Here is a 22,759-nt window from a genome sequence, read left to right on the forward strand (position 1 = left end):
TGAATAGTACTGTAGTGCACATTTGAAATTTGCTAAGAGACTAAATCTTAAAAGTTCTCATCACAAGGAGAATAAGATGTTTTGGTAACCATGTGTGGTGATGGATGTTAGCTAGACTTATCGTGGTGATTGTTTCGCAATGTATACAAATGTCAATCATTATGTCGTACACCCGAAACTGATATAATGTTCTATGTCAATTTTACCTCAATTTAAAAAATCTGGTTCTGGTATTGGCTTACAAAACATGCTCTCTAAGGTCTGAAATTCCTTATACTGTCTCCCTGTCTCCCCTTCTCTTTCAGGTCTCTTTGCTCACTGTTTCTGGAACTTTCCAGAACTGTCTGGTGTCATGCCTTTCCCTCTGACAGGGTGTCCCTGGACCCTTCTTCACCTGCCATCTCTTTCTCATCCCTCCCACCTTAGTTCCAGGGTCACCTCCCTCAGTAGGCTTCCCTGAATCCCCTTGACCCTGGCTGTAGCTGTCCCAGCACTTTGCGGCAACTCACACATGGTTCTCAGCATGCATGTCTTTACAGGAAGGTAAATTAGAGTTATCTAGGATTCTGATAAAACATGAGATTCCCAGGGCCCATCCCCAGACATTTTGATTCCATAAATCCAGGCTGGGGCCTTTATTTTTAACACATGCTCCAGGAGATTCTGATTCAGAGGCTTCTCGGGCCATACTTTTAAGAAACTGTGAATTATTGGAATTATTTATTTCTATCTCTGTTGTCTGCCGACCTGCACCTACCCAGCCCTCAAAGGTCAAGAGCTCTCAGGAACAAGAACAACTTATTTTAATTCCTGAGGTCCTGGCATTTGGCCCAAGTACTGGGATACAACAGACACTCAATAAATGTGGTGACTGAATCTGTTTAGTCATTTTGTCTATAATTACTTATTAAGCACCTGCTGTGTGCACAACTTTGTTCTAGGCACTGGGGAGAAGCAGCAGAAAGCAAAAGAAATAAAAATCCCTGCCCTTCAGAAACAGAGACACAGATACAGAGAACAAACATATGGACACCAAGGGGGGGAAGCGGTGGGGGGAACGGCGGTGGTGGTGGGATGAATTGGGAGATTGGGATTGACATGTATACACTAATATGTATAAAATAGATAACTAATAAGGACCTGCTGTATAAAAAATAAATAAAATAAAATTCAAAAAAAAAAATCCCTGCCCTTATGGGTGAAGCAATGGATGCATGAGTTAGGAAGACTAGATTCCGAGTTTCTGAGTTTTAACAATCCTGTATGGGGACTGCTGTTTGCCCGTCTTTAGGCATCGGGATACCGTATTATCAGACCTCAGGATAAATAATACAAGAAAATGATTGTTCCTGCTGCTTTTTCTAGCAGGAAGGAAGCTGAAGGTCAGAGAGGTTGGGACTGGCTGCAAATGACAAGGCCACTCACCTACAGAGTCTGGATTCAAGACTGGCCTTTTCTGTTTCTAGCACTGAGTCCTTGGTCCTCTCCCCCGGATGCATGTCAGGCTTGGCGTTTCTGCAATGCTCATCCACCCGGTACAGGTGACCTTGCTTGGCAAAGACAGCAGACATGAGTCTGAGGCTCTCAGGAGCTGAGCGAATGGGTTACCTGGGACCGCACTGTCCCTGGGAAACTCACCTGTGGAGCCACCTGGGCACCGCAGTCCACTGAGCCAGCGAGGTGAGGGTGCCTTGACACGACTCTGCTTCATGAGAGACAGCGTATCGGCATTCTTCATGCTTCCACTGAGAGGATTTAGAGCAGAAGAGGCTGAAGTGGCTTCGTGTTGGCACAAAAAATCAGAGATTAATAGTAAACCTTGAAAATAGAGAATCCTCTGATTTGGGCTTTTCCATCAACAAGCCCAATAACCCAGAGGAAACTATTAACATACAAATAGACACCCTGCCCATTAAAACAGCGGCAGACTGTTCTGGAGCAGACCTCTTCATGCAGAAAGCAATTATGATGGGAAATCGAGTCCGATTTAGGCCCATTTGCAGCAAGCTTGGAAAATCAAAATGTAACCACTCATAATCGTGTAGACAACCCTTCTGTGGCGGGGTGGGGGGTGGATGGCCAGTGCTTTATTATTATTGCGATTATTATTATTTCACTTTCAAAGAATTCAACGTTATAAGCTCCAAATCTCACTGACTTGCAACCTCGGCTCAGAGGGTGCACAGTGCATACACATATATTAACACACAGAAAAAAAAAATAATCAGCCCACGTATAAATAAATAGGTTTCTTGGTCAGATTTCCAGAGGTTACTAGGGTTGCTTAGCTGAGATGGCACTCAAACGGAGAATTCCTAAATAAGGAGACATCTCCGTGGAGTGTCTACACCCTCTGAAAGTCCGATGCTTCAGCCCTGGGCCTTCCATCGTTTTAACACAGCCAGAACCTCAGAGGCATAGTTGAGTCCAGAGACGAGAGCTGAGACCTAACGCAGTTGGAAGCTCCAGGTGAGGACAAAGTCGTTCTGGAAAACTTGAATGTTTTCTTCCAAGTGGCTGTGGAAAAGGTAGCAGACAGGGATGCTAAAATGAGAAAATACACCTACCACACCGACACCCTTGTGAAAAAAGTGCAAGAGGTTGGTGACATCGCCCAGGATGCCAAGCCAGGAGCCCTGCTGTGCCCGCTCGTATCACCAGGCCGTTCTTCTGTGACCGTATACTTTACTCTCATCGATGGAAAGTTTCTGTTCTCTGTGCTGGGTGTCCAGTGCTCTACAACCTCTAACTACCTTTCAAGAGGAAGACCAACTCTTCTCATTTGACCTAAGCCACCCCACAGGCGTAGGCCCTGCCCTCGTCTCTAGCAGAGTCTGATGCCCATGTCACCACGTCTCTGTGCCCCAGTTAAATTGGCCGCAGTTAATGTTCCACAGGCCTGCCCTGCTCCTCATGCTCTGGGCCTTTGCACATGCCTTTCTCTCTGCCTGGAATGCTGTCTGCTGCCACCTCCTCCCTTCCTGCCTCTCACACAGCATACCTAGCTAACCGCTGGCTACGTGCACTCGTGACATCTGGTTCCTTACCTTCAGCGCCTGTGTCTAAAATTAAGTACTTACTTGGGGTAATTATTTGATACATGGTAGTGACCACCCCCCTCAAAGCTCTAAGATTCATTTGATCATGGAGTATGCATCACCAGAACCTAAGACAATGCTTGGTCTAAGGATGGACTCAGCTGAGACCATCAACTAGTTGGACTACTATGACCTTTTTCAATGAATAGATGAACATTTCATCTATCCCTTGTGTAAAATACGTAATATACATCGTCTTATATAATTTTTAACTGTGTCTGGAATTTAGAGTCTGGAATTTAGAAAGAGTTCCGTGCATGTTTGGATGGATATCAATGGGTGGATGGATGGATGGTGGGTGGATATATAGATGGATAGAAGTTACCACATTTAGACTAAAGAGTGGAGAGCAGCTGACTTGGCACAATGGGATAGAATGAGATCATAAATATATTTCAGTCTATCCCACCTTTGGTAGTTTTGAAAACATGTTCATAAATGCTTTACTACTCCTTCTTTCAAGCAAGAGAGCCTAGTCCTCCCTTGCATGTGGACAGGAGTTAGTGATTCCATTTTAATTAATAGAATGAAGCAGAAGTGATGGTGGGTATCTTCTGAGACTGGGTCATAAAGGGCACTGTGGCTTTTGTCTTGATCCCTCTCTTGAGTAACTTGCTCTAGAGGAAGCCAGCTGCCATGTTGTGAGGATGTTCAAGCAGCCCTGTGTAGAGACCCTCGTGGTGAGGAACTCAAGGCTCCTGCCAACAGGCACGTGAGTGAGCTGTCTTGGAAGCAGATTCCCCAGCCCTTGCCAAGCCTTCAGATGACAGCAGCTCCAGCCCACAGCTTGACTGCAACCTCTTGAGAGATCCTGAGCGAGAAGGAGCCAGCTAGGCTGATCTCAGATTCCTTAGCCTCAGAAACTTTGTGAGATAAAACATTTGCTATTTCCAACTGGTTCATTGGGGGTAATTTGTTATTCAGCAAGAGATTACTAATACACCACCCCAGTCCTGAGATCTGCTACCGCCAAGCTAGGCCCTTGATGATGCATTGTTTGTTATTGGAATAAACCAGATTACAGAATGTACCTAAAGTCAGCCATAGCTCTTTTTCTATTTCTCCAACCATAGTGTGATTTTGTCAGAATTAGAGATTCAATCTGTACAGAATTCTTTTCGCTTCCTCATTTATTTGTTTTTTTATAGAATAACAAGGCTAATTGCATGGATTTGAAGTTAAACAAATCTGGGTTCACTTCCTTTCTTTGCTATTTATTATATAGGGAACTGTTGGAAATGTATCTATCTCTTGGAGATCAGATGTTTCACAGTGAAACAGGGAGGGTAGTAGTACTTACTGCGTAGAGTTGTACAATCCAGGGGCACCAGGGTTTTATCAGGATCCATTTAGATAATGTGTGTAAAACATTTAGCATAGTAGCTATTAAGGATTCAAGTAATAGTAACTATTATCTTTAATAATTATTATCCAAAATCCCTCACACGAGCAAATTGGAAAGTTCTTTAATTCCAAAGAATTGTCCTTTTTGAACTTAATTTTTGAGACAACATGTGGTGATAGCTGAGTGTTTTGAAAATGTGGTTCATGGACTTCCTGCATCAGAATGATCTGAAGTGTTTATTAGAAATGAGGATTCTTAAAACCAATTTCAGGACCTTAAATTAGTATCTTGTGGATGGGAGTAAAATAGAGGGAAAGAATGGGAATCTGCATTTTTTAACAAGCTCCCCCAGCTTGCTTCTAGTGTTCAAGAAAGTTCTAGAGTCACTGTTGTGGAGGAAAGAAGAGTCATCTCAGAACTAGAGGACCTGTGGTGCAGGTCTGACCTGTGACATTTACTAGCCAAAGTGCGTTAACCCTTGCAATGCCCAGTTTCTCGTCTGTGAAAAGGAAACACTGATCTGCCTTCTCTACCTTCCAGAGCAATTGTAAAGATCAGCTGAGATAATAAAAACATTCGCTGACTTCTATCTAGTGTGTATACAGTTTACAAAGTGATTATATCCACCTTACCTCATTGAAACTTAGGATGGTCCCATGAAGTCAGTTTTCCTCCCTGTTGATGGAGACAGACGCTAAGTCGAGGTTACATGGCTTGTCTAGTAGGTTGCAGAGTTAGTGTACAAACCCAGGTCTGGACCACAAATCCAAAACTGAAGTAAAATCAAGGCTCCGTGTCAATGTGCTATTTATGAGCATCACTTTAGCTAAGACTGCCACCTTGGTTATGGTACTGAAACTAGAGAAGAGGAACTTCATAAGAAAGTGTCTACATTCTAATTGCCCAGGTTACAATTATACATGCAAAGAGTAATAATTATTTGAAAACAAAAGCTGTGAGGTCATTGAGGTACACTTCCTTAGCCATGGCATCAGAGTCTGTGTCAGTCTTGGCGTGTCAAATATTTCTAACTCATGCACCACTAAATTCACTCATCTTAAATTATAAGCCTGATTAACTTCATTCATTTGATTTTTCTGGGTCATGGTTTTGTTTCTTCTGCCTCGATTTGTGCAAAAGAAAAATATTTGGAAAATCATTTTTGTTCCTTACATGCTCTATGAGTAAATGAAAAGGCTTCCATTGAATGTTATAGTTGTCTTAATAAAATTAAGCATCTGCTACGTATATTCTGTGAAATGGCTGGATGGGTTTTCACCAAATTTGGAGGGTATGTCTGGGATGGTCCAACTTAGAATATAGGGTGTGTTGTGTATAATAAATAGATATTTGGGTGTCAGAGATGGGTTCCCTTCCTAAAGACATCACACATCCTCCAGAGTTGCTGAACAAGAAGCAGCCTCAGGCTTCCCTGGTGGCGCAGTGGTTAAGAATCCGTCTGCCAATGCAAGGGACACAGGTTCGAGCCCTGGCCCGGGAAGTTCCCACATGCCGCGGAGCAACTAAGCCCGTGCGCCACAACTACTGAGCCTGCGCTCTAGAGCCCGCGAGCCACAACTACTGAGCCCACGTGCCACAACTACTGAAGCCTGCATGCCTAGAGCCTGTGCTCCACAACAAGAGAAGCCACAACAGTGAGGAGCCCACGCACCGCAAGGAAGGGTAGCCCCCACTCACCGCGACTAGAGAAAGCCCACACACAGCAACGAAGACCCAACACAACCAAAAATAAATTAATTAATTAATTAAAAAAAAAAAAACAGAAGCAAGAAGCAGCCTCTGTGGCCAGGAAAGACAAGCCATATGTATTAGATTCACTGGTCAGGGTAAAAAAAGTGCTTTCAAATCTGAGCCAAAATCTGACGTCACAAGGTCAGACACTGAACTGTCAATGCTGATTTGGGACGTGGTTGACACTGAACTGTCAATACTGATTTGAGATGTGGTCGATCCTCATATAACCCCAGGTTGAGAGCTTGAGGACAAGGTCAGTACTTAACCACAGTGTTTTATGTTGGGTTCCCCCAAGAGTAGAACTGGATACAAGGATTTGAGTGCAGGTGGCTTATTTGGGAAATGGTCTCAGATGGGCTGGTAAGGAAATGGGCAGGTTTGACAGGGGACACTGGAAAGCCCAAGTAGGCTTCATGAGGCCTCCGTCCAGCTGGAGGCCTCTGGGAGTCCGAGGAGAACTCACTTCAGAGTTATCCCACCCAGGGGCAAGGAAGCTGGGGAGTATTTACCCTCCAACTTCAATCCATCATGGCTGTTTCCAGGGTGTTAAGACCCTGGCCCTTCTGACCTGCCCTGAAGTGTCCAGAAAAGGCCCTCAGGCAGGGAATCGGGGATACGTACAGCTAAAAGCCCTCAGCTTGACGGACCACTTCCAGAGTTTCCTGCAACCCAGAGGGCTGTGTCATGGGTGAGTTTGTCTGTGATAATGATGACATTACATTGGTAATGTAACAATACCCACCTATTGAGTGCCTCTAGTATAGTGGTTGCCATAGTGGATCCCTTATGTATCTCTTTCAACCCACACATGCCCCATGTCGAAGGCATTAGGATTCACGTTTCCCACGAGGAAGGGAAGAGTCAGAAAGCTTCGGTTACTGGCCTAAGTTCACTCGGTTGGCAAAGGAAAGCCAGAATCTGAACCCAGGCCTTTGCTATAGAACATACCCTCTCCACAGAGCAGGTAGTAAATACAGATTTGTTTAGTGGCCAAATTGAATATACATAAAGAGTTCCTTTTAACTTTTGGCACTTCAAGGTGGTGTTTTTGTTGACTCCTATCTGTCTTGAGTATTTTCCGAAACCCACCCCTTACCTGTTCCTCTCACCTCTAGGCAAGGCTGACGTGTGTTATATAAGAAAATATGGATACTTTTTAGTCCTAGATAAATATGATGTACATTTTGTGTGTATATAAAGCCTCAGAAAGTTCACACTGGAAATTAGGCAGGTCAAAGGGACTCTGACGCCCTATCATTGACTCATGGCAGGAAGAAAAGGTTTCCCTCTCTCCCTACCTCACTCCCTTTCTTCAAGTAACCGAATGGGCTCAATGTAGCTTCATGCAACATATACTTATTTTCTGGACTGGTTCACAACAAATAGTATCAAAGTTTAAGAAAATGTGTTGGGCTTCCAACAAAGTTTGAACTATGCAGATGTTGGTGGGCTAGGAAGTATGAGATAAGCTGTTTCCTACCACAGGAAGCTTCTGCTACTCACCATAGGTTCATGGCTGATAGAAAGAAAAGTAAAAAAAAAAAAAAAAAATTAGATAGATAGATAGGGTTTGAAATGCTATGAAACTGTGTTTTCCCAATGCAGTCACACTGAAACTCTCAGGTAACCTGGTCAGAGGAAGAAGGATTCTCCAGAGGGATTCAGTTTTTAGTCTCTAAGAGTTTCAGCCACCAGCACGCAGCGTTCATCTACTTGAAGGCATAAAATGTTAGAATTTGGAATAGTTAAGATTTGCCATGCAGTAAACTGTATAACAACTTCTTTGCTTATCTCCTCCCCCACCCCCACCCAAGCTCCAATGGGGCAACCAAAGCCATTTTTTTCAAATGGATCAATGTCTGAAATATTGGCTTCTATTTCTGAAGAACTCACTTTTGAGCTTGTTTGTCCAACTCTGTGGTTCAAATTAATTTCACTCTTCAGGGATTTGTAGGCATGTTGACAGATTCAATGAAAAAAATGGAGTTTTATTGGAAAGGGTGTTAGTCGGGGAAACAAAGGGCTCGGGGGATAGTTTGGTAATGGGCTATGGAGACTTTCTTCCTAGGTCACTGGCTCAAATCTAGAACCTGCTTGGCAGTGATTGAAAATCATTACCACTTGACAGCTGCCTGACAGGTGGCCAGTAACATGTTGGTACCCTGCTCCTGCACCCCCTTCCCCTAGGCAGAATAATCACATGACAGGAGGGATACCATGGATTACATGAAAACACAGGAGCTGAAGTTACAGTTTTCTTTCTCAACCTTTTGTCACTTAGTGGGTTAAATATTTTTATCAATTTAACAGATTATGGCCCACCAAAAGATTTCCATGCTTACCTCTTAACAGTGGTGAAACCTGATTAAAACCAAGGGGAAAAAATGAAACACAATGAGCAATGATTGGTGAAAAAGTAACTGCTCCGTTGGTCAGCTGCTAATAGCTGAGCTAGACCATCTACACGTTTACATAAAAAAGACCAAAACATCATAAAAGGCCAGAACTGGCATCAGGAAAACAAGCAGGGACAAACCCCAAATAGAGGTTGGCTGCAGGAAGAAATTTGGCAGATTTCCATCTGAAGGGCCCTTAAGAGACAAGCAAGGCAAAGAGCCACGTAAGATTCATGATGGGCAGGTTGGCGCCATGTTAATTTCAGCATGGTCGTTCTCAGCTGGAACCCAGTCACCAGATCACATCTCTGCAGGAGTCCATCCTTAATGCAGGCTGGGCCCAGATAATGAGAACTTGATTCTTAATGGGGGAATTGCCTTCTTTCAATGGGCTTAAGCCAAAACCTTTAAAATTATTTTAACGTCATTTTTCTTTTTAATGGGACATGTAAGTACAAGGAAAATTATAGCATTAAAAAGGTTGCTTTGGACTTTCTTTTTGTAATTGCCTTTTAGAGGGTAGAACTTTTAATTCATTCCGAAAAGTTCCCACTGAGATGAGGAACCTGATGCAAGCTTCATATTCTGAGGCAAGTTCCTCATATTTTCCCCTAGAAAAACCCTCAAGACACTCACTAGTTTGAGCTCAACACGTGTTCATCCCCCATAGGCAATAAGCCACGGGATTTCCAGAGAGGTGGCAAGATTTATCCACTGCTCTTGACCAAAGGAAAGAGTGTGCTACAACCACATAAGAGTTAAATGCATAAAGTCATGTGTGATTAATTTGCAAACAATACCACAAGCTGCCCATCTAAAAGAGTATCACACCCTTCAGAGTACACCTGTATGAGACTGATGATTTGAAATGTGAGTTACTGCCTTACGTTTGGCTACAACGATATCATGGAGAACTCCCCAAATCTGAGTGGTTATGACTACAGGCTTTGTTTTTTCTTGCTGCCAGGTCTGCATGTTGGCTGTGGCTTAGCTGGCCTTGACCGTTATAGGACCCAGGCTGCAGAGGCAACACCTGGAGACTGTTCTTCCCATCATGGAGGGCAGGAGCTCAAGAAAGGTAAGTAGAAACACGCAGAACCTCTTACAGCCTCGGCGTGAACTGGAACGTGATTGTATCTGATCACGTTCTATTTATTGGGTGAAAGTGATCAGGGGATGATGGGTCGGGGGAGAGGGGACATTTGTCGATCATGAATACAATCGACTGTAGTCACATCACTTAAAACCACAAAACTTAAAACTGTACAGTTATATTCTTTTATTGACTTAGTGCATGTTTACAAAGCATCTACTCACTACAGGAACTCGTTACTGTATTGAGGTGAGCATGGTACATTCATTAAATCATGTCATCGTCTCAACAAAACTCCGAGGGAGGTACTTGTTCTCATTTTACAGAAAAGTCAATGGTAGCCGGGTGCAGCCAAGTACCGTGCGTTGGCCCTGACGCTAGGAAGTCATAGAACCAACACCCCAACACCGGAGCTCCAGTGCTCTCGCCCTGAGCCTGTGCTCCTCGGCAGCCCCTGGCCCTGTGCCCAAGACTGGGGCCAAGAGAAGAGGGCAGCGGGTCCCCAAGTGCAGATCAACATTTGGCCGGGATTGTTACATGAAGAGGGAGAATTCTCTTTCGGAAATGAGTTGAGGACATTCTGGAAAGTGAGATGGTTGATCAAGTTTGATCATCCCAGTTGAGGTCTGAAGTGAGGTGGGACTCTAAGTTAATGAGGCTGACTTTATGTGCCTTATAACCTGGTTTAGGAGGCAATTCTGAAGGGTATTCCCACTTCCTCATCATCTGCCTGCAGTTGAGGCTGGGAATACCTCTACAACCGTGGCTCCTGCATTATTAAGTCTAGAGAGAGACATAGAAGTATACTATGCCAACACAGTGAGCACAAAGGGACGTTCGTTAACACTCAGTGTGTTTGGTAACTTTTAAACACTTAGTAGATACTATACCAAGTACAGGAAATTAAAAACAAAACCAGAGATGGTACCTCCCCTCATGGAACTTATGGTCTAGAGGACAAGACAGACTTTTGTTAGACCCATTCATGGATATATAATTACAAAATGGGACACTTTTTTATTTTTTTAATTTGAAAGAAAGGGACAAAGTTCCATGAGAGGATAGGACAAAGGTGAGGAAGACTTCCACAAGAAGTGATGGGAATTTAAAGGAGAGAGCCGAATAGAGGCTAAATGTGTGTGTGTGTTAGTGGAATGAGAGATGGGAAGTGTTCTAGACTGAAGAAGAAGTGTGTGCCCAGACCCTGGGATGGGATGAAAGAAGTAACAGTCCAGCAGGACTTCTATAAAGAGCTGACGGCTTGAGTTTCCTCTTGGCTGGCATGCAGCTGCCTCTGAAAGGGGCCAGTGGCCTATAACTCCCCCTCATCTACAGCCAAGTTCAAAGAGAATAGATGTCACCTCTAGTAAGATCTTCCTCAGAGCCTGCTGCAGTCCCTATCTTGCAAAGGGGAGCATTGTTCAGCTATGAGAAATCAACTTCCCACTGCCCCAGAGAGCCCTGAGGTATACCTGAGGACTGGAGCCTGCACAGGTTAGAAGCTGCAGTAACAGAACCACAGTTTGCCATCCGCTGGGGGGGATCAGTCCCTTACTTAGGGAATTCAACACATGTTTACTGAGTATTCACAATATTCCAGAAGCATAGGAGAGAGATAAGACAGAGACAACCCTTCTATTAAAGAGTGCATGGTCTACAAGAGAAAACACACCCACAGGCGTGCAGTTGTAAATAATAGACTAGGATAATGCTTTAGAGTCCTGGCCAGCACGGGCGGAGAGGCCCCTCACTCAGATTCTGGATGTCAGGGAAAGCTTCTTGGAAGAGTTGAGGGTTGAGAAAACTGTTGGCCGATTAATAGGAGTCTCCCACAAAGAAGGGCCATCAGTAGCTCCATTAGAGGGAACAGTAAGTGCAAAATCATGGGTGTGTGCAAAATACAACAACAGTTCCACAATGTATTGGGATACCAGGAGCATTTAGCCTTCTGAGTCAATATCCCACCTGGAAGAAGGCCTTTGATTCAGCCTCGTCTCTGCTTCATCTGCAGTAATACTGCTTCCTGTTTTTTTTTCCCAGCGTTATTGAGAGATAATTGACATATAAGATTATACTGTATACACAGTGATGATTTGATACGTGTATATATTTCAAAATGTTTACCTCGATAAGGTTAGTTAACGTCTCCTGTCCTCACATAATTACCATTTTGTTGTCCTTGCTGTTACGGTGAGACTATATAGTTAACCCTAGTTATCTTACCGTAATTAGATCCCCAGAATTTATTCACCTTATAACTGAAACTTTGTGGCCTTTGACCAACGTGCTCCCATTTCCTTCTCCTCACAGCCTCCGCCAGGCAACCACACTTCTACTCTGTTTCTGTGAGTTTTATATTTTTAGATTCCATATATAAGAGAGATCATACAGTATTTGTCTTCCTCTGTCTGACTTATTAGCCTGATGCGCCTGTGCTTTCTGCTTCCAAACTCATCTTATATGGCCTCCCTAGAGTGCCATGAGACGTCCTGACAAAACTCCTGTCTGGATACTGGGTGTCTTTGGGTTTGGGGCTGCAGGGATGGTCAGTGTGGGAGTTATTGACACAATTACTGGGAGGTTTGGGGGGCTGCTGAGCTCTGGAGGGCATTTCCATGGCACACATCTCCATGAGAGGTGACGGGACAGGCGCTAGGAATCCTTTCCCCGACTCTCAGTTCAAAGCCAGTGGCTCTAGCACTCATCGGGGAATCACCTTTTCCCCCTTTGGTATTCATGGGGGGATTTTCTTCATTGTATCTCTGTTGTATTGTTTTATATACATATAGAGCCTCTCCTGCTAGACTGGGAAATTGTAGAGGGCTCTGTCTAGTTGATTTGGGGCATAGTGTCAGGTAGTGTTTATAGGCAGAGCTTGCATTTCTACCACCTCCCTGCAGGTAGGTAACTGTACACACTGAGCCCCCTGTTCCTTCTTTTTTTTTTTTTTCTTTAAAGATTTGATGAAAGTTCATAATAATGCAATTGACAAGGAAATTTAGTTATTTCTGAGATATACATTTTAAAGTAATAACTAGAATTATGACTTATAACATTATACCAGAACATATAAGATTTTTAGAAATTTCACGTAATGCCTGAAACATTTATATTAACATATTTCCATACAAATAACCCAATGAAAGTTTAGTATTAGTTGTTTTGTTTGTTTGTTTTTTTGTACTGCAGGTTCTTATTAGTCATCAATTTTATACACATCAGTGTATACATGTCAATCCCAATCGCCCAATTCAGCACCCCACCATCCCCACCCTACCGCAGTTTTCCCCCCTTGGTGTCCATATGTCTGTTCTCTACATCTGTGTCTCAACTTCTGCCCTGCAAACCGGCTCATCTGTACCATTTTTCTAGGTTCCACATACATGCATTAATATACAATATTTGTTTTTCTCTTTCTGACTTACTTCACTCTGTATGACAGTCTCTAGATCCATCCACGTCTCAACAAATGACTCAATTTCGTTCCTTTTTATGGCTGAGTAATATTCCATTGTATATATGTACCACAACTTCCTTATCCATTCGTCTGTTGATGGGCATTTAGGTTGCTTCCATGACCTGGCTGTTGTAAATAGTGCTGCAATGAACATTGGGGTGCATGTGTCTTTTTGAATTATCGTTTTCTCTGGGTATACGCCCAGTAGTGGGATTGCTGGATCATATGGTAAATCTGTTTTTAGTTTTTTAAGGAACCTCCATACTGTTTTCCATAGTGGCTGTATCAATTTACATTCCCACCAACAGTGCAAGAGGGTTCCCTTTTCTCCACACCCTCTCCAGCATTTGTTGTTTGTAGATATTCTGATAATGCCCATTCTAACTGGTGTGAGGTGATACCTCATTGTAGTTTTGATTTGCATTTCTCTAATAATTAGTGATGTTGAGCATCTTTTCATGTGCTTCTTGGCCATCTGTATGTCTTCTTTGGAGAAATGTCTATTTAGGTCTTCTGCCCATTTTTGGATTGGGTTGTTTGTTTCTTTAATATTGAGCTGAATGAGCTGTTTATATATTTTGGAGATTAATCCTTTGTCCGTTGATTCGTTTGCAAATATTTTCTCCCATTCTGAGGGTTGGAAAGAAGAAGTAAAACTGTCACTGTTTGCAGATGACATGATACTATACATAGAGAATCCTAAAAATGCCACCAGAAAACTACTAGAGCTAATCAATGAATTTGGTAAAGTTGCAGGATACAAAATTAATGCACAGAAATCTCTTGCATTCCTATACACTAATGATGAAAAATCTGAAAGGGAAATTATGGAAACACTCCCATTTACCACTGCAACAAAAAGAATAAAATACCTAGGAATAAACCTACCTAGGGAAACAAAAGACCTGTATGCAGAAAACTATAAGACACTAATGAAAGAAATTAAAGATGATACCAACAGATGGAGAGATATACCATGTTCTTGGATTGGAAGAATCAATATTGTGGAAATGACTATACTACCCAAAGCACTCTACAGATTCAATGCAATCCCTATCAAATTACCAATGGCATTTTTTACGGAACTAGAACAAATCATCTTAAAATTTGTATGGAGACACAAAAGACCCCGAATAGCCAAAGCAGTCTTGAGGGAAAAAAACGGAGCTGGAGGAATCAGACTCCCTGATTTCAGACTATACTACAAAGCTACAGTAATCAAGACAATATGGTACTGGCACAAAAACAGAAACATAGATCAATGGAACAAGATAGAAAGCCCAGAGATAAACCCATGCACCTATGGTCAACTAATCTATGACAAAGGAGGCAAAGATATACAATGGAGAAAAGACAGTCTCTTCAATAAGTGGTGCTGGGAAATCTGGACAGCTACATGTAAAAGAATGAAATTAAAACACTCCCTAACACCATACACAAAAATAAACTCAAAATGGATTCGAGACCTAAATGTAAGACCGGACACTATAAAACTCTTAGAGGAAAACATAGGAAGAACACTCTTTGACATAAATCACAGCAAGATCTTTTTTGATCCACCTCCTAGAGTAATGGAAATAAAAACAAAAATAAACAAATGGGACCTAATGAAACTTCAAAGCTTTTGCACAGCAAAGGAAACCATAAACAAGACGAAAAGACAACCCCTGTTCCTTCTTGCAATGTCGTTTAGTCTCTTTCTGTAAGAAATGCCTTTGGGATTTTGATAGGGCTTGCACTGACTCTGTAGATCACTTTGGGTAGTATGGGCATTTTCACAATATTTTCTTTCAATCCATGAACAAGAAATGTCTTTCCATTTGTTTCCATCTTCTTTAATTTCTTCCCTCAATACTTTATAGTTTTCAGTGTATGTCTTCACTTCCTTAGTTAAGGTTATTCCTAAGTATTTTATTCTTTATGATGCTCTTTGAAATTGAGATTGTTTTCATCATTTCCTTATCAGGTAGTTTGTAATTAGTGTATAGAAACACAACTGATTTTTCAGTGGTGACTTTGTATTCTACAGCTTTACTGAATTTATTAGGTCTAACAGTTTTTTGTGGAGTCTTTAGTGTTTTGAAAAAACAGGTCTAAAATTCACATGGCACCATAGTAATTCCCCCAAATTATTCCACACATTTAATAAAATATGAATTTTAAAAATCTAAAAAGCTTATCACCGAAGTTGACAAAATTATTCTAAAATTTATTGGGAAAACTAAAGTGCTGAGGAAGCATTTTAAATCAAGTGGAAAGGACGGATGACTCAATAAAAGGCACTGGAATATTGACATCCAGATGGGGAGGGAGACTAATTCAGATCTCTGTTTCACGCAATATTCAATAATGAATTTCAGTTGGATTAAATATCTTAATTTGAAATGCAAAATTTAACATGCCCTTTACAAAATAGGAGACTAACTTTACGACCTTGGAGTGGGAAAAGATTTCCTTTTTTTAAAATGCTAGAATTTTATCTCTGTTATTTTTTACCAAAATTTTTGGAAAAGACCGAAATTATTCCTAGTCCTAAAAACAAAGTTTTCTCAAATCTGAGGATAGTCATTTTCTAGTTGTTTGTTTTTTAGAAATCAAAATTGGACTATGAATTGCTCAGAGTCTTCTTTTTTTTTTTTTTTTTCCATGATGAAATGTAGCTGTGGCATTTACTATTAGAAATATCTTACTGGAATCAGGGCTCGGTAGATAGTTTAAGTTAACTAAGAAACGGCAGTTAGGAAGGCTTTTTGTGACTCTCTGTTTTCACACATTCTGGTTATTTTTTAGAGATGCTTCAGTGAGCTGGCTATGAAGGGGTGCCTTCTTGGGTTGGGAGGCTAGGTCTATCTTACCCTGATGTTTCAAGGCTATTGTGCCCTGCACATAAAAGTAGGAATAGAGTGATAAGTGAACAACCAGTAAGAACCATGATAGATCAATGTTTTAAAATAAAATACATAATTAAAACTACTGACCCACAAAAAGGTGCAACTGGATACAGAAAATGTGCATGTACAGGGAAAAGATTTCTTTTTTTTTCTTTTTTTAAAATTGAGGTAGAGTTGATTTACAATATCCTGTTAGTTTCAAGTATACAGCACAGTGATTCAGTTATATATATATCTCTGTATATCTATTCTTTTCCAAATTCTGGGAAAAGATTTCCTAAACAAGATGTACAAAGTAAAATCCTTAAATTAAATATTTAAAATCTAAGGCTTTTCAACAAAATGTTAATTAGAAATCCACATATTAAGAGAAATATTATTTTTATATTACATCTAAATATATAAATAATTCTGGCATATTAATAAATAAAAGCTATACAACCCATTGCAGGGTGGAGGGAATGGCCAAATGATAAAGAAAATTCAAAGAGAAAACCCAAGCATTTGACAAAAATATGCACATCATTTCCCTTGTTGACTTACAATACCTTTTTGGTTGTTTACCAAACATGGGCATCTGTCTCTAGACTCTCTTCTGTTTCTTTGGTCCACCAGATAAAGTCGTTTCTGCCACTTTATCACTATATTTTGCTTTATCACTAAATCTGTGCTCTCCAATAGGGTAGTCATTATCACATGTTGCTATTTAAATTTAAATTAAAATTCAATTCCTTGGTCATACTAGCCACATTTCAAGTGTTCAGTAGCCGTAAGTGGCTAGTGGCCGCCATATTGAATAGCGTACGTATAGAATACTTCCATGATTACAGAAAGTTCTACTGGACATTGCTGCTTAAACTTATAAATTTATAAGCTTTAGTGTCATTATAACAGGGCGAGTCTCCTTTCATTCTTCCTCATCTTTAAAATTGCTTTGGCTCTCACTTTTCCAAATACATTTTAGAGAAAGTAATCAGGGAAATGTAAATTAAAAAAACAATGATATACCACTCCATAGCAACTACAGTGAATGCATTACATGGATCAAAATGGTACGTCTGAACACAATGGGAGCACAAGAGAGGAGCAAGTTGAAAAAGGAGTGTGTGTGTGTGTGTCTGTGTGTGTCTGTGTATAGGTGTAATGCTATGACACAATTTAGGCAAATTTTAAACCCCCCCCCAAAACTAGTCTAGTTATTGTATATGGGTCACTATTATAGCTACTCTTTATTAGCATTTATTTTTTCTGGGCTCTGTTCCAGGCACTTTAAATCTATTAACATTTGACTGTTGCACCCAAAATTAATTTACGATCATCTTCCTTATTTGATTGAGGCACAGAAAAGTTAAGCAATTTGCCCCAACTTACCCAGCTAGTTGGTGCAGAGCTGGAGCTCATGGCCAGGCTGTCTGGCTTCCAAGTCTGCATTCAAAACCACGGTGCTGTCCTGGAATTAGACCAAATGACACTCACCAGACATGCGCGGGAACGTTTCCAAAGAAGGAGAAAATAGAAATGGGCTGTAGGGCTTTACCTGCTGTATAATGTGTTAGAGAGAGAGGTGGCCGGGGAGAGAGATAGAGAGAGAGGAGAATGGGAGATCTGAAGGAAAGAAAGGAGAAAATATTAATATCAGTCCAATTAGGTTAGTGGGTACATGGGTGTCATCATTTTCTGTTTAAGTTTTTAATTAATAAAGTAAAAAATAATGGGTATATTGTTAGATGAACTATGTCTCCGAGGACTTACTTATGATCTGAGATATGCTAACTAGACTTCTGTGTTGTTAAGAGTCATCCCTTCTGTTTTGTAGAGTGAGATATGAGAGCTGAAGGATTTTTGAGGGACAGTTGCGAGGGATGCAAAGCCAGGTGACAGGAGACCCAGCTGGGGGAGATTCTTGGGGCACACAAAGGGAGGGGGCAGCTGCTGCAGAAAGCTGGAGCAACGATGGTGAAAGAGGATCTCCCAGAATCCTCTGGTGCTTGATGGAACCCTGTCTTCCATTTTCCCAGGAAAGCTTCATAAAAAAACTACATTTTCCAAATCTTTAGCTGTCAGATTACTATTTTCTTTTGGCACGTGGGGAAGAGGTGAGACTGGCCTCAGAGAGACCACAGTGTGCATGATGTGCTGCCCAGGCAGGTAACGTGATGCTCAGGTTACAGATACAAAGCATCTCTTCTTGGCACCCAGAAGGCCTTGACCATGGCAGTTAGTGTTACTAGCCAGTATCACTTCCCGTGGAGGCCTCTTCTCCCCTGGTGCTTTCTGCCCTCCCGTAAGTCCAGGGCCCCAGCTTCACGCCCATGTCACCTTGCTCCAGTGGCAGAGCTCCCTGCCCCAGTGTCCCAATCCAAGAGGCTCTCTGGCTGTCTCGCTGATGCTAGTTCACGTGTGGGGCTTTTTGCACAATTGCTGTCCTGGGAGCAGACAGGTAGGGGTGGCAAGATGGGGCCGACACGGGCAGGTCTGGGGCAGCTTAACAGTGTGACTGGCAGACACCTGCCAAGCCAGCAGGAGAAGGGGAGCTGGGTTCATTCAGGAGAGCGCAGGGAAGAGCGGAGGTGAAGGAGGCAGCTGGAGGGAGGTCTTCCCTCGATCCTTTTTTGCAGCTGGTCTGCAGGGAAAATGAGCTGTAACTGCCCCTGCCCACCGAGCCCCCTCCACTGCCAATCTATGGCTTCTTTCCTGTGAGCTCATCAGTAATTACGGCCCAGCAGGTTCTTAAGAAGCAAACTCCCTGAAAGGCACAGGCTAGCTCTGGCTCTGCCACGTCCCCTCCTCGGACCCAGAAGGAGGTTTCCAGATCCTGGGCCTGCGGCTGGCCTGCACCTGCCTCCAAGCCAACAGCAGCCCTGTGCTGCTCCACACAGCCCAAGAACGGAGCTGTCGGGCTGTTTCCACACATGCCAGTACACTTGTTTCCAAGCCAAAACACTCCAGAGGAGAATGATAAAATGCTGGGGTTTAGGGTATTTTGCAACTGAATTAAGCCCTGTGAGCCCTGCTGGCGAATGCACCAGGTGAAAGCTTCCCCACTACACATGGGCAGGGCTCTCGGGCTAGCTGAGAGGTAAAGGTACCCATTACAGTTCATCGCTGCAGCTTTGCCCACCTGCTCCCAGACCCCTTTGCACCCACGCCCTGAGGCCTGCCTGGTAGTTTGGATTCATGGAAGAGGCGGGATAGACTAGTAGTAAAGAACAGCGTCTGGGGGCAGACAGGACCAGTTAGCTCCCATCTTTGCTGCAGGTCCTTGGTGGTTGTTTTCTGAGCTTCCTTCTTTTTATCAGAGTGGAACCCTTACCTGCTTTGAAGATTTCTAAAATTAGAACTAAAAATATACTCATGTGGCTAGCTTCCCTCATTGAGCCTATTGGACAATGACATGTTATTTCCCCATTTCTCAAAATATTCTGCATTTTATAACGTCGATCATGGATTGTTAACATGGGTTTGTTTTAAATATATTTACTATTAATGAATTGTCAGAGATATGTACATATGTGTGTTTTTTAAATCTTCTCTGTCTCAAAACTAAATATTAAACAAATGAATGCTATATAGCTCATGTATTTGTTTTATTTGTTTACTAGTTCTGTAGAATATAGATGTGTTATACACATACACATATGGCGCTACATTTGTGTATCTATATGAAACTTAGCACTGTGGCATAATGAATGAGAACGGAGCTCTGAGCAGACAGACCTGAGTCCTACCATTTGCTCTGACACATCTTAGCTTTGTGACCTTAAGCAAGTTAATTAACCTTTCTGAACTCGCTTTTGCTTATTTGGGGGGTACCTTACGCAGAATGGTTCTAAGGGCTTCATCTCTGGAACCAGATTATCTGGGTCTGACTCCCAGGTCCACGAGTTACTCGTCTCTTTGTGCCTCAGTTTTCCCAGCTACAAAATGGGAATCAGACTAGTCCCCACCTCATAGTGATGCTGTGAGGGTTAAACGAGCTATAACAGAAAGTCAGGGAATATCACGAGCTTAAAGGGCTGCCTGAAACCGAGCAATTAAGATGACTATAAAATGGGAATCAGAATAAGATCCACCGAAGAGGGCTGCGATGAGCAAAGTTGAGATAACGTGTGTGAGGCGTGCAGCTCCGAGCCTGACACCCAGGCGCTGCGCTGAAATGGCAGCTGTGGTTGCGGACATTTTGCTTCAGGCCGGGCTGCACACTCCCAGTGCCTGAGAGCCATGGAGTCTCCTGCAGCACCAGGATCCAGGGATGTGATTGCGGGGGAGACGGAGGGTGGGAAAGGGAATGCTCTTACCCGGGCTCTGCCGCAGACAGAAGCCGCCGAGGCCGCACACCCCAACGCTCCAGGAGGCCCAGCTCCCGCTGCACCCAGGCCAGGACCATTTTGCTCAGCCACCTCTAGCTGCCAAATGTTGTTCTAACCAGAGCCCTGTGATCCGCTGCCAGTCCTTGGGCAACGGAGGCGAGGTGTGCTGGGATCCAGGCGAGGCCCTGGGGTGAGGGCCTGCTGATCCCGACAGCCGCGCCAGCGCAGGGCCGGGGGAATGTCCCGGGAGGGTGGGGCTGGACCGGGTGCCTGAGCCTCGCAGCCAGGACAGTAGAAGCCACATCACAGCCACTGAGGGGCTCCCTGCGCAGGCTCTCAGCCTCCTCTCGGCGCAGGCTCCAGCCACAGGAGCTGGGGGCACACTTGGCCCGATTGAGAACCACTCACACTGCCTTACAGTACAGAGGAGAAAGGAGGGCAGAGGAGAAAAAAGAAGTTGAGGAGAAAAACGAGAGAGACCAAGAGATGTGGGAAGAGAGGAAGGGAGAGGAGAGAGAGAAAAGGAAACGGCCACTGTGCAAGTGTGGTCTTGGGAGCCAGTGTCATGGCCTCTTCAATCCAGGGCCCTCCCTCTGAATGGGCCCCACGGGGCAGATTGTGGGAAAGACCCACTTAGGAGCAGATCCTTCCAGAAAGGCCCAGGGTGGCAGCACTTTCCATCGCATAAAGCCTTTCCCCAGGAAACACCTGGTTTTCATCATCAGTGCCAATGTTTGCAGCCCCCAAATCCCCCATCTGTCCCTATGCAAGGAGGGGGGCTGACACTGTGTCCCCCCAGGGCCACGTGTGTCTCCTTGGCCGGTTCCAAGTATCCAAAAGGGATGGTGCCAGAGACGTCCAGGGTCCAAGCCTCTTGCAGGGCTTCCCCTCTGCCGAGAACAGCTAACCGTGGGGATGCATGCCCAGAACACAGAGGAGAGGAAAGGTGTCGGGACACACTTAAGTCAAAGAAGTGCATGTTGTTTATCTGAAATTCAGATTTAACTGGGCTTTTTGTATTTTTATTGGCTAAGTCTGGCCACCCCTGACAGGCAGCTCCGACCTGCCTTCAGTGGCTATTTCAAACTCCTGCCCCCATCACATGTATCCCAAGAAGGTCACCAGCTTGGGAGGGCTGGAGCTTGACCATCCTGCTGAACAGCTGGGTGATTTTATCCTTGGTGAGAAAGGGACAAAAAGAGAAAATTGGTCTCTTGGTTAACTTGAGGCTAGATCAGGCATTCACTGAGGGCTGAGTGTATCTATCCTAGGGTCTGTAGCAGCCATTCACCTGCGTCATTTCATCTAAGGCTGATGGCCATCTAAGGAGCAGGATTTGCATTTCTGTTTCTCTCCGGGCAGATTCCCTCTGCACCAGTGCGGAAGCTGAGCCTGCCTGAGATCCAGCCCAGGGCCCTGGCCACAGGCTGCTGGGCTGAACTTGTCCACAGCTGATGTCGACTTCGCTGGGGGATTTTAGTTCCGATCTTCTCTCTCTCAATACCTTTACAATGTCCCTGTTTCCAAAATGAGCGCCCGATGTGCCTGCTTTTCCAGGTGAGTCAGAATCCGAAGGCAAACGTGGTTGGTGATAAGGGAGAAAACCTTAGTCCAAGAGGCTCAGGTGGAAAAAGTGTGGGTTGGTGACACCCAGCCCTGAGTCAGAATCCCAGCTCTTGCATTGCCTACGTGACTGCACAAGTTACGTGAGATTGTTTGAGCTTCAGTTTCATTTGCTAAATAATTGGGATAATAATACACACAGCACTGGGTAGTTAGGATTTAATGAGAGAAGGCATGAGAAGTAAGTACCCATCAACTGAGCTATTATCTCCCTGAAATGATGGCTGGAGAAGAATAAAAGGGATCTAAAGTAAAGACGTGTAGTAGATGCTTCATAAACGGTAATTACGACTATTGTTACTAACCCCCTTTGGAATAGGCTATTCGTTTCCCAAAAGCCACTCAAAAATCCTGTTCCTGTTGCAGAGAACTGGATAAATGACTCCTTTTATAAACTAGCTTTTCACTTGCGGGAAGTGGGTTGCTGATCCTACCCAGGTTAAAATGACTGAAAATCAATTTGATTTGACAGCTGCTGAAGAAACGAAATGCACGTACAAACCGATGAGCAGCAGAGCCCATCGGCGCTGACACAAAGCGAGACCACAGAGAGGGCTGCTGTCTACGATCCAGCCGCCTGCTCCCTGTTGGGGCCGCCAGCCTGGCCACCCATTGACAGCAGGTAAGGTCGGAGGCTCCGCTGACGCCGCCACTCCCCACTCCGGGGCCTGCAATGTGCACACCGGAGCCCAGGTGCTGGGGCCCTGGCCTTGGGGACCCACACCCCAAACTGCAAACTCAGGAGTGTTCTCTGCTGCCTTGCAGTACGGTTAGCTACCACTAAAAAGGCA

At 43.6% G+C, this 22,759-nt stretch overlaps 2 long non-coding RNA genes across 2 annotated transcripts in view; both read right to left on the bottom strand.

Annotated features, from left to right (window-relative positions):
- LOC309621660 overlaps nucleotides 1-13,749 on the bottom strand; it is a 30,040-nt gene extending 16,291 nt beyond the window's left edge. The window contains exon 1 of the long non-coding RNA XR_014240135.1: nucleotides 1,426-13,749. This is a non-coding gene — a long non-coding RNA (uncharacterized lncRNA). The remainder of the gene's footprint in view (nucleotides 1-1,425) is intronic.
- Nucleotides 13,746-21,715, bottom strand: LOC309621659. The gene is made up of 3 exons (XR_014240134.1): nucleotides 20,334-21,715; nucleotides 17,407-17,485; nucleotides 13,746-13,774 (listed from the first exon to the last, which is right to left on the bottom strand). It is a non-coding gene; the product is annotated as an uncharacterized lncRNA (long non-coding RNA).
- Nucleotides 21,716-22,759: the final 1,044 nt, after the last annotated feature.

The sequence above is a fragment of the Balaenoptera borealis genome (genome assembly GCF_965194805.1).
Source record: "Balaenoptera borealis genome assembly, contig: HAP1_SCAFFOLD_790, whole genome shotgun sequence".
Classification (NCBI taxonomy): domain Eukaryota; kingdom Metazoa; phylum Chordata; class Mammalia; order Artiodactyla; family Balaenopteridae; genus Balaenoptera; species Balaenoptera borealis.